The sequence below is a fragment of the Cetorhinus maximus genome, chromosome 1 (assembly GCF_964194155.1).
Source record: "Cetorhinus maximus chromosome 1, sCetMax3.hap1.1, whole genome shotgun sequence".
NCBI lineage: Eukaryota > Metazoa > Chordata > Chondrichthyes > Lamniformes > Cetorhinidae > Cetorhinus > Cetorhinus maximus.
Window position 1 is genome coordinate 22,324,690 of NC_135879.1, and position 15,948 is coordinate 22,340,637.

A 15,948-nucleotide genomic window follows, 5' to 3' on the forward strand; every position below is an offset into this window, starting at 1 on the left:
CACTTTGCCCTCCGATCCCCCGACAATCCCTAAATCCTATCCACTTACCTTAGACACTTATCTTCTCTCTGGCCTGTCAGTTTCACTGGTCTCTTTAAACTTACCTGCTTTACGGCAGCTGGTGCTGTAAAAATGGGGACGTAGCTGCCTTGAATCTGCCGGAGCTGCACTTTGCTGGGGCCTACGAGGATTCTTTCGATTCAGGGCCCAAACAGCTCCAGCGATCGGAACTGTCAGCGTAATTTCCAAGGATAGCTAAATATGTATTTATTTCTTCTAATTCCGTCTTTCTGACGCTAGTTGGAAGTTATGGCCCAATATATTTTGGAAAATTATGCACATGTATCTTTTTACATTTTAAGGTATAAGTCATTTTTTTCAAGTCGAGAGGGAGTGCAGTATCTTGTAAGAGCTGAGCATTTTGTTATACTGCCTCTGCTGGGGAGCAGTAAATCAAGTTAGTTCAACAATGGCTGCTTGCAGTGAGTGCAGCACCCAAAACCCCCCTCAGCCTTCTCTTTTCTAGAGAAAAGACTCCTAGCCTGTTCAGTCTTTCCTCATAGTTATGATCTCTCAGTCCTGGTATTGTCCTTGTAAATCTTTTTTACACCTTTGTTGATGCCTCTAAATCCTTTTCATAATATGGAGATTAGAACTGTGCTTCTATACAATTCTTACTTCCTTTTCAAGTATATCTCTCTAGAAATGAACATTAGTGCTCGTTTTGCTTTTTTATGGGCTTATTAGCCTGTATCGGTACTTTCCGTGATTTGTGTTACCTGCACTCCTCGATTCCTATGCTCCTTTACCCATGTCATGTTCACCTTTTAAGTCTTTCTGGTAAATACTAAGGCAATGCAATTCTTCAAAATTCCTGCCACTTTACTGTCTTTATCTGTGAGTTTGGCTGGTACATCTCCTTAATGGTCCTATCCCTATCCTTAATTTTTTTTTCACTATTTATGCATCCATAGCATAATTTACTTTTTCTTTTTACTTCCTTGAATATTACATTTTGTAATTCAACATTTCCTTCCTAATTGTAGTTTTTGTCTTCTTTCCTAACCTCTTCATATTCCCTTCTGCCACCCTCTCCTTTATTGTCTATGCAGTTAGAGTAAGTACTTTCCTTTAGTTTCAGTGCTGCATTTATCTCCATTCCTCCACTGGGTTTAATTATTGGTTAGTTTGTTCTTGTTTTTAGAGGAATATATTTATCCTAAAATCTATTGATCACTGCTTTAAACATTTGCCACTGCTGCTCTATCACTTTGTCAAAGTTTATTTTTCCAGTTTATCTTCCCTAATTCCATTCTCATCTCCTCCAAAGGAGGATGCCGACTTAGACCGAGAATTTCTGGCCCTTTTGCGGGCGGGACCTGCTGCGCCCCAGCCAGAAGTCCATTGACGTGCAGTGGGACCGGAAGATGGCAGCTGTGGGTGGGTGCGTAAAATCCCGCTGTTCAGCTTGAATTCTGACCCGGTGGGTGTAACACATCTACGGGCTTCTCCCGTTGGGTCTTTGCATACTCATTTTTTCTTGCAGCAGCACTTCTGATTTCAAATTGGGAACTTGGCGGGCCCTGAAGATTTGTCTCTCCCAGCCAGTTCCTTTTGAGGAGACTCGGTCCCCTGTCTGACATTACAAATAGGGATAATTTTGTTGACTGTTCCTCATACTGCACCTTGACTTGACATGCCCCTTTCACATTTATTTTTTTGCTGGTGTATGTCCTCAGCTTTGTTTCCAAATCTTCTAACTTCAAAGGATGGGTCCCTTTACTCAGATATCTAAATGTATGCTCTCCAATGACAGACATTGACACTCCTGCATCAACTTCCATCTTAATGGGTTGTCCATTAACTGCAATGACTACCTGGATTGTCTCGGTTCTACCCACTTTGAGGTTATATAATGAATGGATGTCTGATTCTATTTCTTCTGGCTCTTCCATGAGGCATATTTCACGATTTTTCCTTCTGCCCTTATAGTGTTGTTTTAGCCTTTCTCTGCAGTGTGGCCATAGTGGTGGCAGAAAAAGCACTCGACATGTTTGAGTTGTTGTTCACTCACTGAAGGCCTGGATGTATTTCTCTCATGCATTTTGTGGGTTTTCACTGCAGTACCATTGTTTATCAATGGTCTGGAGCTAGAGAGCATTTCCCATCTTTCCGTGGAGTCTGAAGCTTTTGGGCCTTTTGTTGTTGCATTTTCCTGCTCGACCAGATGGACGGTGCCATTTTGTGTACCTTTTATAACTTCTAACAGCACTCTCCATCACAGTAGCTAATTCTAATGCCTTATTGAAGCCTTGACTAGGTTCGGCTAACAAACACCTTTGTTTGTCATCTCCAATCCTGCATATCAGCCGGTCTCTCAACATACCACTAATAGACATTCTGAATTCACAATGCTCAGTTAATGCCTTTAAAACAGTCACATAGTCAGCTATTGTCTCCTCCGGGAGCCTGTTCTTTGAATTGAATTTGAAGCGCTGCATAGTAACTGAGGGCTTTGGTCTCAGGTGGCTCTGTACAATTTTTAATAACTCGTCGAAAGGCTTTGAGTCTGGGGCGCTAGGTGACGTAAGGCTGCATTATTAGCTGATCAAATGGCACCCTCAGTTTTCTTGATCTGTTCATTGTATTTGTCTTTGCTTGCTTGGGTATTATCTACTTTTACTCTTTAAGAAACATTTTTGTTTACATCATATTAAACCTGATACATGGTCTGTTTCTAATGTTCCTGCAACCACAGTTTTTTGCAGCACAGTTATTTACAGTGGTAGGCTCCCACTTGCTGAAGGATCCCGCAAGGAGGCCATGCTCCATGTACTATGACGTCTGACCCAGAAAATATGATAGTGTCTTAATGGGGCTGGGAAAGAGGGGGAAAGTAATCATGCCTCGACCTACCTAGTCCAGCAAAAGGAACACTCAGGCTGTAGATTATCAAAGGAAAGGTTTTTTTTAAAGAAAGAGCATGCTTTTATGTGACGCCATTTACATTCTCAATGTTCCAGAGAGCTTTACAGCCAATAGACTAATTCCGAACAAAACCAGACTGAATTTAATACAGAGAACGCTGGAAGAATTCAACCAGTCAGGCAGCATCTGTGGAGTGAGAAACAGAGTTAATGTTTCAGGTCAATGATCTTTCATCAGATTACTTCTGAAACATATTTGATTGTTTTTATATAGGCAACTGCATAAGCCAGAGGTCAGAACATTCCACTCCCCATGCAGTCTGTTTGTTGCTAACTCCCTCTATGGCCCGTGAATTAGCAAAATAACACGTAATAACATAATCCTGTAACCTGGGTGACATACAAACAACCCTGCAGGATAACGTCCTCTGGGTGCTTTGTGAGGAATTGTCCAGTTGATACTTATACCGAAATTGATGATGCATTCTTTTTGAATGCTCCCACAATTTTGCTTAAGGAAACCTGCGCGATCTCACTAGATGTCACACCCAAAGGAAATCTTCATGCCCATGTTCTCAGGTTGAGCTTATAATTTAATTTCATTGGCTTCTCATCTCTGTTATGCTTCTGTTTGATTATACAAGAACACTAGGTATACAGCACATCTAAAAAACTTTCAAATGCAAAATTCGGATCCATATGGCTGCCAGAGATGGCAGGACAGAAGTCAGTCACCTTCCTGGGGATGAGTGCTGCACACGAGGAGCATCCTCTTAAGAAGGGTGCTGGCACACCCTGGAAGAAGCTATAGTTTCTCCAAACTCTGTGACCATGAAGCAAGTCTATTTGACAGGCCAGCAATGCAGCCAGTATCTTGCTGTGCATGTCCATCAGCATTCTCCTGTATGCCTCCAGCCCATTGAGATCCTCACCTGAGTCCTCTGTCACAGAATTCACCTGTGACATCACTGTCCGGAGAGCTGACACACAGACCATCCTTCCGCTCTGGCGAGGCTACTGTCCACTTGTGTCCAGTGACTCACCATGTGCAGATTGCAACTGTGCACCACCCTCGAAGGTAGATGCAGTACCAATATCTGAAGCAGTGGTTGTTAGTGGCAGAGTCCTTCATCAACCCCATGGTATTGTCCCCCTCCTGCCCCTGGAGCTGCCATGGATGGATGGGTGAAAGTTCTTGGGTGCCTGAAAGCAGAAAATCAGAAGGGGAAGGTTGGTATGAGGGAAGAGAGGCTGAGTTGGAAAGCAAGATGGTCATGGTCACACCATCAGCAGCTTGCTTAGCAGGCCAGAAAGCAGGATGAGGTTGCACTGGGAGTTGAAGGGGAACAAGGTCAGAACATGTGTGACACTTTGTCCTGCAAGGAGATGGAAGAATGTCAGTGATCGTGTTGCATTGTGTTAACGTGATCTGCCTTGGGTCTAGATGCCTGGAATTAACCCCCTGTCCACCTGTTCGCAATCTCTTCTAAGTGTTGTCCATGAGGGCCCCATGTGAAGCTATGGCCTCTGTCTTCCATTTGTATCTTCAGATTTGCACAGAAGTATTATTATCAAGTGAATTCATGTACAATATTCCCTTTTAAGCTACCAGTGACCTCAATTTAAATGACCCCACTAAGATTGGCTGACGACAATTTATCCAGCCATTAGACCAGTGCCAATCCAGCCATTAGACCAGTCCACGTCTTTTACTGGGTTGTTAAATTAACTTCACACATTAGGCACTGCACACATGCAGTTTTGGGATTGAGTCGGGAGAGCTTGAATTTGCAAAATTTGTTTGGCGTCACCGCAAAGGCCAAATAGATTCACTCATCTAATCAACTTTCAAATAAGATTCAATCAGAAAGGGAAACAAATTATTGACTGGTACATAGCACCTTCCATTACTGACTTTTCAATTCATCTTCACCTCAAGTCTCTTAGGCCATTGTCCATGATCCATTGTGGCCTTCTTTCGCAGCTCTTCTCTTGCCAACCTCCTAACTTCATACTGGCACTGAAAACTGCATTTTATTTAATATTTAAATTAACCTGCTTCAGTTACAGTTCAGTTTTAGTTTAGGGAGAGAAAATGGAACACAAGTTTTTGTTATCAATTTTCTTCACAATATTTTGCCCACTCTCATCTCTCCGAAGAGCACAGGATCCCTGCTGGGTTGCAAATTGTCGGATGTCAGGTTCTGCCAGGTGCTTTCCCCAAGTGGCCATCTCTACGTGACAGTGAGCTGGTGACAAGTTGTTTGAGCGGGTGTTTCATATTTGAACTTAATCTGTCCCCATTGATGTCCACTATATAATTCCAGCAGGAGTCAGCTGCAGGCCTTATACCTGATTTATATCTGAGCGTGATCCTGACCTTACACACATTCACATGCATACCTGTCAGCAAGATGTTGCTGGAGAACAAATATGAGCATAAAATTTGATTCTCCCCTTCCTAGCCCACTTAATGTAGCACAAATTGAGGATCAATCTGTGACAATTTAGATCTGTAGGGCTCAGTTACTCACTAGATAAACTTACAAATTTATAGGGAGAAAGACGGGGTATTTTTTTTCACTAAAATAATATTTGCAGCACGGTTTTCAACAATGGACATAAAAATGCTTAGCTCAGGGGTAGTGCTCTCACCTCTGAATTGGAAGGTTATGGGTTCCAAGCCCTACTCCAGAATCATCAACATTTCAGTGCAATACTGGGAGAGTGCTGCACTGTCAGAGGTGCCATCCTCTCAGATATACATTCAGGGCTGCATTTTGCAATCAGTGGCGAAACAACAGTGTTCGCTGTTGATCTCCAAGAAAGTTGCACAAAAAGATCTGGAGATATCCAGATTTCCAGAGATATCTCTTTTCCTGACATCAGTTTGAATCTGGAGCAAATTGAAAGAGTCTTCCAGGCATCATCTAGCACGATAAGCAGCCAATCTCATTGAAGTATTTTCATAGACAGCAAGGCAGGAAGTAAAATCCACTGAATTCTTTTGCTTGTAATTTACACGTGATGAAATAAATGGTTATGACATACACACGGGATTAAGGCAGAAGCTTAAATATTGTAAACAAACTATTAAAAAAAATATTGTTTTACAAGTATCTGGGATTTCTTAGCACAATGGAGAAATTTTATTTTCAATGTATGTAAAATTACTCGTTCAGGGCCAGTGAGCGGGTTTAAAAGTAATTAAGAACTTAATATGTCATTGAAAACCCAGTTACACTTCATTCAGCAAGACCTCACTTTTTCAAGGGCAGAATCTTCAGCTCGGCGAGTGGCGGCGGGTCCCACTTGCCGGGGCGTAAAATGACGGGGGGTGATGTCGGGCGGGCGTTCCGACATCATCGCACGCCATTTAGATTTTCAGTTCAGCTGTCGGCTGCGCGCCTGCCGAGCTGTCAAAGGCCTATTAAGGCCATTTAAATACTAATTAAGGCAATCAGCTGAGCTGCCCGTCCAGCCTTAAGGGTGGCGGGGGGCAGGCGAAGAGCCCAGGCGGCCTTCACATTTTTCATGGAGCCTCATCCACGGGCGGGATGAGGTTTCATGAATGATTTAAAATTTTCAGAAAATTTTTTGTTAAAATTAATGCACATGTCCCAGCTCATGTGACAGTTTCATATGAGGCGACATGTCATAAAAATTTTCTTGCCTCTTCATTGTACTTTTTAGACTTAAAACTAAGTCTAACTAACCTCTGTTCCTCAGGGAGTTTTCCGAGCTCTTTCGTCCGCAGAGGGAGTGCTCAGTGCTTCCGGGTCACGTAAAATGGCGCCGCAGACATGATCGGGGGTGGGCGATTGGGTCCGTGCCCACCCATGCCTGCTCTCGCACCGCCTGCCTGACAGGCAGCAAATTCTGCCCCAAGGGTTTTTACAGTGAGACTAAGGGCTGGATTTTCCTCTTGGAAGTGCAATTTGCACATTGGACCATTTTGCAGCTCTGCCAACTGCACCCCTGGCTGCTGTGTTACTTTGCCTGGAATTTTTGTCTTTTGCCACATGGGTTGAGTTTATAATGCATCTGTGAGCTGCAAACCAGCGTTAGAGGAGTGTGGGTGTGGAGGTTGGGGGCGAGGGGTGGTGGGGGGTGGCCGGGTGAGGGTGGGGGGTGGGGGTGGGGGGGAGGGGGGGGGGGAGGGGGGGGTGGCCTTTAGATCTTGGTGACAGCAACACAGCTCCTAACATTGTTTAAAGGCCCCCTAAGCCTCACCCCTCACCACTTCTCACTCCCCTCACCGACCCATCCCTGCTATCCCTTGCCCTCTCCACGCACTCCCATGTATCCTCCATAGCTACTCAACCAGTATCCACTATGTACAGTCATCAGATTCTACGCAATATTTATGGAAAGTATGCTACATTATTTGGGGAAAGAAATAAACCTCTCACCATCTAATAGCCTCCATCAAACACGGTATCAGTGATATTGAGGAAAAAAATGTATTTGTATTCTGCTGTGTGACAAAAAATGTAATACTTGTAATCCTATTAACTTGTGTTAACAAACCTGAAATCACATCAAAGTCACAATCTATTATTACAAACTCTTAAAACTGCCATTGAATCTCAGATGAATGGAACACCGACTGTGCTGAGACCTATTAGTACTTGAAAGTCAGGCAAGCATTGATAATGGTCACAACTGTACAGACAATGGTGTTCTCTCTGAGATAGAAAGAATAGAAGGTGCTCAATTCAATTTCAAAACAGAGGACCTGCCATTCAATGGACGGAAGCAGGTAGATTTTTTTTCAATTGTCGGAAGTAGTTTTTTTATCAGCCAGAGGTGTCGCTACATTTAAATCAGACTATAAAAGATGACAGTACAGGCGGAAACGACCTGTTGTAACATATTTTCACTGCATTATGATACTTTCTCCATTAGAAAAATACTATAATGCATGTGGACAATGCTGGTCAACGTAGGGGTCAACTTACCTTTACAGGACAGATCCCTATGATGAATCACTACATTAAGACACATCTACATTCCAATACAGCACCTAATAATGACATTTGAAGGTGTGAAAACATTTTACACTTACCTTTCAGAATGTTCTTGACTCTTCAGCAGGCTTCCCATTTTCTTCACAAACTCGGAGACCTGGTGTGCTTTCAACGGGCTTCCAGAATCCCGCACCACCAGATGAAAATGTTGTCTGGTGGGGGGGGAAATCCAATTTTAATCCCCAATTTAAAATGGGGCATCTGACCTCAGTGGATGCATTTTGCAGACTAGGGATTCCAAACTTACAAAATGGGCAAAGGAAAATCTCGGAAATGCAGAGGAAAATCAGATTTCCAAAAAAAGGAAATTCAACATGTGGCCATACGTGCAGCAAAACTGCACTCAGATGAAAACTCGGCCCTAATAATGTAAGAGTGGAAGTTTTCGTTAATTCGGTGATTTCTAATTGAATGCAGCCTGGAGGCCTCAACAGCGTACCCTGTGGGAAAACATAGTATCACTAACAGCAATTTCTGAATTTAATGCTGACAGCTTAGTTGCCCTTACAACCACAAAATGTGGCCCTAAATATTTCATGGCACTATGTGAAAAAGAACAGGAGAGTTATTCCTAGTGTCTGGTCAATATTTACGCCTCCACCAACATTACTGAAATTGATCATTTATCTCATTGCTTTGGTTGTGAGACCTTGCGTGTCCCAGTTAGCTTCAAAAGTACTTCATTAGCTGTAAAATGATTTGGGACATTTGAAGCCATAAAACACAGTATACAAATGCAAGCTTGCTCTTTTTTTCTTTCTTCTAGTTTGTTTACTGAGATATTACAATTTGCAGTATTTCGGAATTGTATTTAAAGCATAAGGTGTTACTTGGCACTGCTCAGTAAGTATGCAAGTAGCTCAGATTTTCATCAATAAGAACAGGAAGTCTTGGAAATACATTGCAGGTTTATCCGCATCTCAAAAAGAAATGGCAGGTTAACATTTAGGATCTGGTCTCCTTGCCCGAGCTGACATTCTTGACCAAGGACCTACACTCAAAGCTTTAATCTTTCTTTTCCTTTTTCAAGTTCTGATAGGCCTGCTGTTTATTTCCAAAACATTTCTATTTTCATTAGCTCTATTCTAATGACACCCAGCTTTACCTCACCACCATCTCTTTTGACTCCTTCACTGTTGCTAAATTATTAGGTTACTTATCTGATATCCAGTACCGGAGAAGCAGAAATTTCAGCCAGTTAAATATGAGGAAGACTGAAGACATTGCTTTCTGTCCCTGCTCCAAATTCTGTTCCCTAGCTACCGATTCTATCCCTTGCCCTGGCAACAGTCTGAGATTAAGCCTGTCAGTTCGTAACTTTGGTGTCACATTTGATCCCAAGATGAGCTTCTGACTTCATTCTCATACCATATTAAAACAACCTAATTCCATCTGTCTAATGTTGCCTAACTTTGCCCCTGTGTCAGTTCATCTGCTGCTGAAACCCTCATTCATGCCTTCATTACCTCTAGACTCGACTACTCCAACATACCCCTGGTTGGTCTCTCATATTCTACCCTCTGTAATCTTGAGGTTATTCAAAACTCTACTTTGCATGTCTCAATTCACAGCAAGTCTCGTTCACCTATCACCTCTGTGCTCGCTGACCCACATTGGCTCCCAGTCAAGCAACGACTTGATTTTAAAATTCTCATCCTTGCTTTCAAGTCCTTCATGGCCTTGCTCCTCCCTATCACTGTAATCTCCTCCAGCCCTACAGCGCTCTGAGATTTCTGCACTCCTCTAATTCTGGCCATTTGTATATCCTCAATCTTAATTTCATCACCATTGGTGGCCATGCCTTCACTTGCCTAGGTCCCAGTCTCTGGAATACCCTCCCTACAGCTCTTTACCTCTATACCTTTGTTTTATAAAGCTCCTGTGAAGCCTTGGGGTGTTTAAATACATTAAAGACATTATATAAATAGAAGTTGGTGTTGTTGTTCATGAGAGACTTCTAGCGCTTTCAACTTAATTTTTGCTTCTTTTGCCTTTTAGACTTGTTTTTGTTGATACCTTTTCTTGATTTGAATTCCAGGGGAATTGGCTGCATGTCTACTCAACACCTCTCTAACATGTCAAAATGTTGTCTTTTTATTCTTTCATGGGATGTGGGTGTCGCTGGCTGGGCCAGCATTTATTGCCCATCCCTAATTGCCCTCGAGAAGGTGGTGGTGAGCTACCTTCTTGAACCGCCGCAGTCCATGTGGTGTAGGTGCACCCACAGTGCTGTTATGAGGGGATTCCGGGATTTTGACCCAGTGACAGAGAAGTAACAGTGATATAGTTCCAAATCAGGATGGTGTATGGCTTGAAGTGTGTAATAACTTAATGGAGCAGCAGGTTTGGTGAAGAAAAGGCTAAACTTTATTTAGGAGACATGTAGAGGTGCTTGCACGCTAGACGCACACTTTCTGTCGGAAGCCCCAACCACAGGATTACCCACACAATAAGCTTATTGGTCGAAGCCCCCATAATCGCATCACATGATGACTGATTGACAGGAGGGAGGGACAATACATCTAGTTACAATAGGAGGGATCTTTCAGTTGGTGAAATTCTCATGCATCTGCTGCTTTTGTCCTTATTGTTGGTAGAGGTGACGATTTTGGAATGTGTTGTCGAAGGAGCCTTGGTGAGCTTCTGCAGTGCGTCTTGTAGATCAGGCTTGTCCAACCTATGGCCCATGGGCCAGTTTGTGGCCCCCAAAGCCATTCTATTTTGCACCCCCCAGAGCCTCTATTCAAAATGTCGGTAAATCAGGCAAATGAAGTTGAAGGTTCTGCATGATGCTGCTCCTCCAATCACAGGCCGTTCCTGTTCCGTGTTTGCTGCTGATAGGCTCACTAGTGAGCACTAATGAGTCAGCAGCAAAAGTGGCAGAAAAACAGGCTGTGATTGGAGGAGAAGTGAACACCAGCACGTGTGAGCATGTGGAGGGAAAGGGATAGGATTTCAGGAGGGCGAGAGACTGCGGGGCGTGTGGGGAGAGAGAGAGAGATGCTGCCGTGGCCCATGGGGAGACTGTCACTGCCAGGGCCCGTGAGGAGAGAGGAAGAGACACTGCTGGGGTTCATGGGGAGAGAGATGCTGCCAGGGTGCGAGGAGGCTGTATTAGGGGGGAAGCGACTGGTTGAGGGGCCCGGTTTGGGGGTGTGAAGAGACTCACTGCTGGGGGGGGGCGGGGGTGGGGTTATGTGTGAGAGAGAAAGAGAGTGTGTGTTAGAGAGAGGCTGGTGCAGTTCAGTTTCTGGTGAATGGTAACTCCAGGATATTGATACTGAGGGATTAATTGATTGTAATTCCATTGAATGTCAAGGGGAGATGGTTGGATTCTCTCTACTTGGTCATTGCCTGGCATTTGTGAGGCGTGAATGTAACTTATCAGCCCAAACCTGAATGTTGTGTTGTCCAGGTCTTGCTGCTTTTCTGCAATATCAGATAAAGACGATAATGAAGTGAAACAAAGGGTTGGATTTGATGGGGTGCTGGGGTCCCCGTGGCCCTTCAGACTAAAACATTGGCGGTATGCTAGGCCCATCCCAATAGACTCAGTGCTTGGAGAGGCATTAATTAGTTTAAGGCAGGATTTCCACCCCCACCTAGGCAGGAAGTCCTGAATCTGAGAGCTGTTGGCCAATCAAATAGCTGGCAGCTCTTTGGCCCCAGCAGCGCCATTGGGAGCAGTGGTTTCTGCTGGGACTACAATAGTCCCCAGCTGGAGACGGAATGAAAGGTGAGTTGGTGAGGGGTGGTGGGGGCGGGGGGTGGTGGCAGGGTGATAGTATCACTGGGGGGGGCCAGAGTACAAGGCCCCAGTGAGGTGGGTGGGCGTGCCGTATTAAACACGCTGAGCGGGGATGGGGGAACTGGGTGGCAGAGAGAACCTGCGTGTGGGGGTGGTGGGGGTGGCCTCTCGTTGCTGGTAAAATTATGGCAGTGGCAGGGGAAGGCAGGTAGGCAGCATGAATGGCACCCATGACATTCTATGGGTCCCCAGCCTGCAAACTTGCCACCACCAGGTGACTGTAAAACCCAGCCCAATAAGTGTGTTACAAAGTGGAATAAATCATGGAGATCAGCACCTTAAACACTTTCACACCAAATTTCTAATCTGTGCTTCTCCTTCGCAGCCTACCCCAAAACTATAATGTGTCAAAGCAAATGCGATTGGAAGGAGTGAGAGTTCATTATATGTTTGCATTTCAGTTAAGTGCATTTTTATTGCAAAGTGCGCACTAAATGTATCTTTGTGCTGACACAGGCTGAATGATGTTCTGACCCACAATTCATGTGCTAACTGGACAGGTCTTAAGCAATGGTTACATGTCGTACAGTCTGTTGTACATTATTTGTGTCACTTCATTTTGTGCTTTCCTGACCTTGTTCTTAAATCTAGACCGCACTGACTGCATTAATGCCACCAGAAAATAATCAATGAACCTTCTAAGGTTATAAAGCTATCATAAGGTGCTCCCCTTTAAAATCCAATTTTACATGGCTGCCTATAGTGAAGTGAAGACTGAGTACATTCATCTGCCATTTGCTTGGAATTTCACATTCAAAGACAGAGAGCCAAGCTTTCAAAATAAATCTGGGCAATTTACCACTTTATGATTTTGAGTAGAATGTGACTGAGATCTGTATTAAGTTTGCCTCAGGTTGTGTTACAATAGATCAAAATTAGTATATTTGCATCAGAATGCCTTGAAATTGATGTTAATGATCTCCCCGCTCCCTTTGTCTTTCTCTGGTCCATCTTTCTGTCCATTCACAACCATTGAGGCTTCCAATACAGGCAGTTGGCGCTTAACTTAAAATTTGAAGTCACAACCCAATGGCAGATGAACGTACTCAGTCTTCATTTCACTATAGGCAGCCATATAAAATTGGATTTTAAATGGGAGTACCTTATGATAGCTTCATAACCTTAGAAAGTTCATTGATTATTTTCTGGTGGCATTAACAATAATCGGCACTGTGGCGCATTTTAACGTCAGCCTTTGGGCAGCTTGCATGAAACCAACTTCGACATCGATGAACTTTGGCGGAGCTGCAGAGAGGCCAGTAATGGCCGAATTCAGTAAAAAAATAATATTTCTTTTATGTGGAATCATGAGCCAGAAGGAGTAGGTGAGCCCCTGGACACCATCAAAGATCCTACCGCCTACGTTGGCTCACCGTGCCTCTTGCCTTCTCTGATGTTGACGTGACAACAGATATAAAAGGTTTTACTGAGGCTTAGGTGGACCTTGTGCCCTTCGTGACTCCCTGACTGCACCCTACATTTCAGGCCCTCAGGCACTGATCCCATCCGGAGTTAAAACCCTGATATTGCCTGCATAGTAGAAATTCTGTTTTGATCTATTTATTTCTTTATCCATTCATCCTGAACATCTTTACAATTTTCTCTCCTTCCCTTTATTAGGCCTCTTGCTATAGTGCAGATCCATGGGTGGCCTCTGGGTTCTTGCCTGAATGGCTATTATTTATGTGTGGATTAAGACAATGTGTGTTGCACTAGGCCCTTGGCGGGGTTGGGGGAGGGGAGGGGGGGACAACAAAGCTGATCCTAGTTGTATCTTCACTTAACAACCATGCAAGCTCACTACCAGCTGGGGTCAGTAGATGGCAATCAAGAGTGGAAGTGTTGACATTTATAGTCCCTTGAGTTGAGATCAACTAGCTCAACGTGGATCGAAGATTGAACCTACAACCCTTCCTGGTCTGTATAGCTCAGCTACTCGCCATCTTAATCAGCTTTAGGGAAGCTCTGTGTTCATATTTTTTTCATGAGATTGAAAATACTGCTCAGGTCAACCAGGCAAAAACTGAAACGGCCCCTTGTATTCAACTAATCCAGGATCAGGTGATTGACTTTAGTCAATACTTCAATTCATTTCTATAGCTTTTTGTTGTATTGATGTGGTTGAGAGCTTGGAGAGTTAATGCACTTTTATTCATTGCAATTACACGTACTTGGAACCACACCAAATAGAAGATGAGAGTTAATATAACATATCATTCTGTCTCTGGCATTGCTGAAAGCAGGAAGGCTAGAAAATGGTTTATTGAAGGAATTCAGTCCAAAATGTTATCATGATGGATGATCAGCAGAAAACTTAAGGCATAAATTGTAAAATACCCAAATTCCTTAGTCCAGTATCCATGTCAGTTCCAAACAGAATCTATGACAACAGTAATTCAGAGCTCTATCACCTCATTTTCTGCAAGAAATCTATAGGAAGAAATATTACTCTTATCGAATGGAAAAAAAAAATGAGTGCACATTTTCAGGTTCTCTAATCCTCTCGTATTTGACCACACAAAACATATGGTGTTCTACGTGGCCAGAGGAAGATTGCTGGTCAGTGTACAATTGTGAGATCAGTTCAAGGAAAAGCGATACAAATGACTTGTGCACGTAAACGGTGCAAAGTTAATGATGGTCAGTGACTGATTTCTTGACCTGCTATCACTGCTATGTCCCACTTACATTAAGAACAGTGTGCTCGCACGAAAGCACTATTGATTCCATACTACTCTTCTCTTTAGGGCATATGCACTTTAATTGCATAATTGACAATAGAGAACCTCACCCACTGGATGAGACATACTGCAAAATCCATCCTTTAAAGTAATTGAAGGATTCCGACCAGCAGAACATGCTGGGGTATTTGAGTTTGAATGTTGTGGAATGGCAATGGACCCCCAGAAAATGCTTAGGAGCGTCATCTATTGAGTCCTGCTTTTCAGTGACATCAGACATTGAGGTTGGGCAAACTGCTCCTCAATCACGTGCGTTTACCTGCTAACATCTTAAGATCTTTTTGTCTTCAGATAAATACATACCATGGGGCCTCACCTGCCACATATAAATGTTAAATCCACGGAGCAGTTAATGCGATGGCAGATCCGTAAGTGCCCAAACCCCGGAAAATTTGATGTAATCGCCTGAGCTGTGCAATGTGCCTAAGGTAACCAGCAGGGGCAGTGATCATTGAGGGGACAAAGGCATTGGAGAAGGTGAATAATGGGCCGGAATTTCGTGGCCCCATCTCGGTGGGGATGAAATGCAGCGAGCCATTCTAAACCCCATTGACTTTGGCGGGAACATAAAATCCCGCTGGCGTAAAATTCCGCCCTTGAGGCGATGAAGACATGGACTACGGCTTCAATGAAGAGGCTGGGTAAGTTGGGCCAGAAGGAAATAATGTTGCAGAGGTGTCAGTACACCCAGCCCTGTGGGTATACCTACACCACATGGTCTGCAGCAATTCAAGGCAGCTGCTCACCACCACCTTCTCAAGGGCAATTAGGGATGGACAATAAATGCTGGCCTAGCCAGCGATGCCCACGCCAAATGAAAGAATTTTTAAAAATGTGGTATAAAGCAGTCTTGGCAATAGGATGAATCATGGTATAGGATGTATCTGAGAGAGGAATTTAGCAACTTTCTTGGGATCAAGCAACATTCCACAACCAACTCAGCCAGAGATAGCAGCTGGGAGAATTGATGGAGTCAAAGCCAGTGAGGTTTGAGAGTGTAGTTTTTCCTGAAAAAGGTTAGAATATTGAATGCCTTACTGGAAGTTTCAAATTGGTGAGTTAAAGTAACTGTGGGGGAGCAAAAGGATTTGACTGCTCATGTACACAGATACACAAACTAATCACAAAGGCTAATGGAATGTTGATCTTTATCTCCTGGGGGGTTGTATTACAAAAGTGACAAAATTAAGGTTCAGTTACTCAAAGCCTTGGTCACTCCCATGTGGGGTGCTGCTTTCAGTTTTTGGCACTGCGCCTCAGGATGAATATATTGGCCTTACTCAGGTTGGGTACAACATAGATTTACCAAAATGATAATAGAGCTTTAAAAGGTTAAATTCCTAGGACAGATTGCATAATTTGGTTTGTAATCCACCGAGTTTAGAAGGTTGAGGGGTGGTCTAATCAATGTGCTTAAAATGTAAAAGCTTTGATCAGGTAAT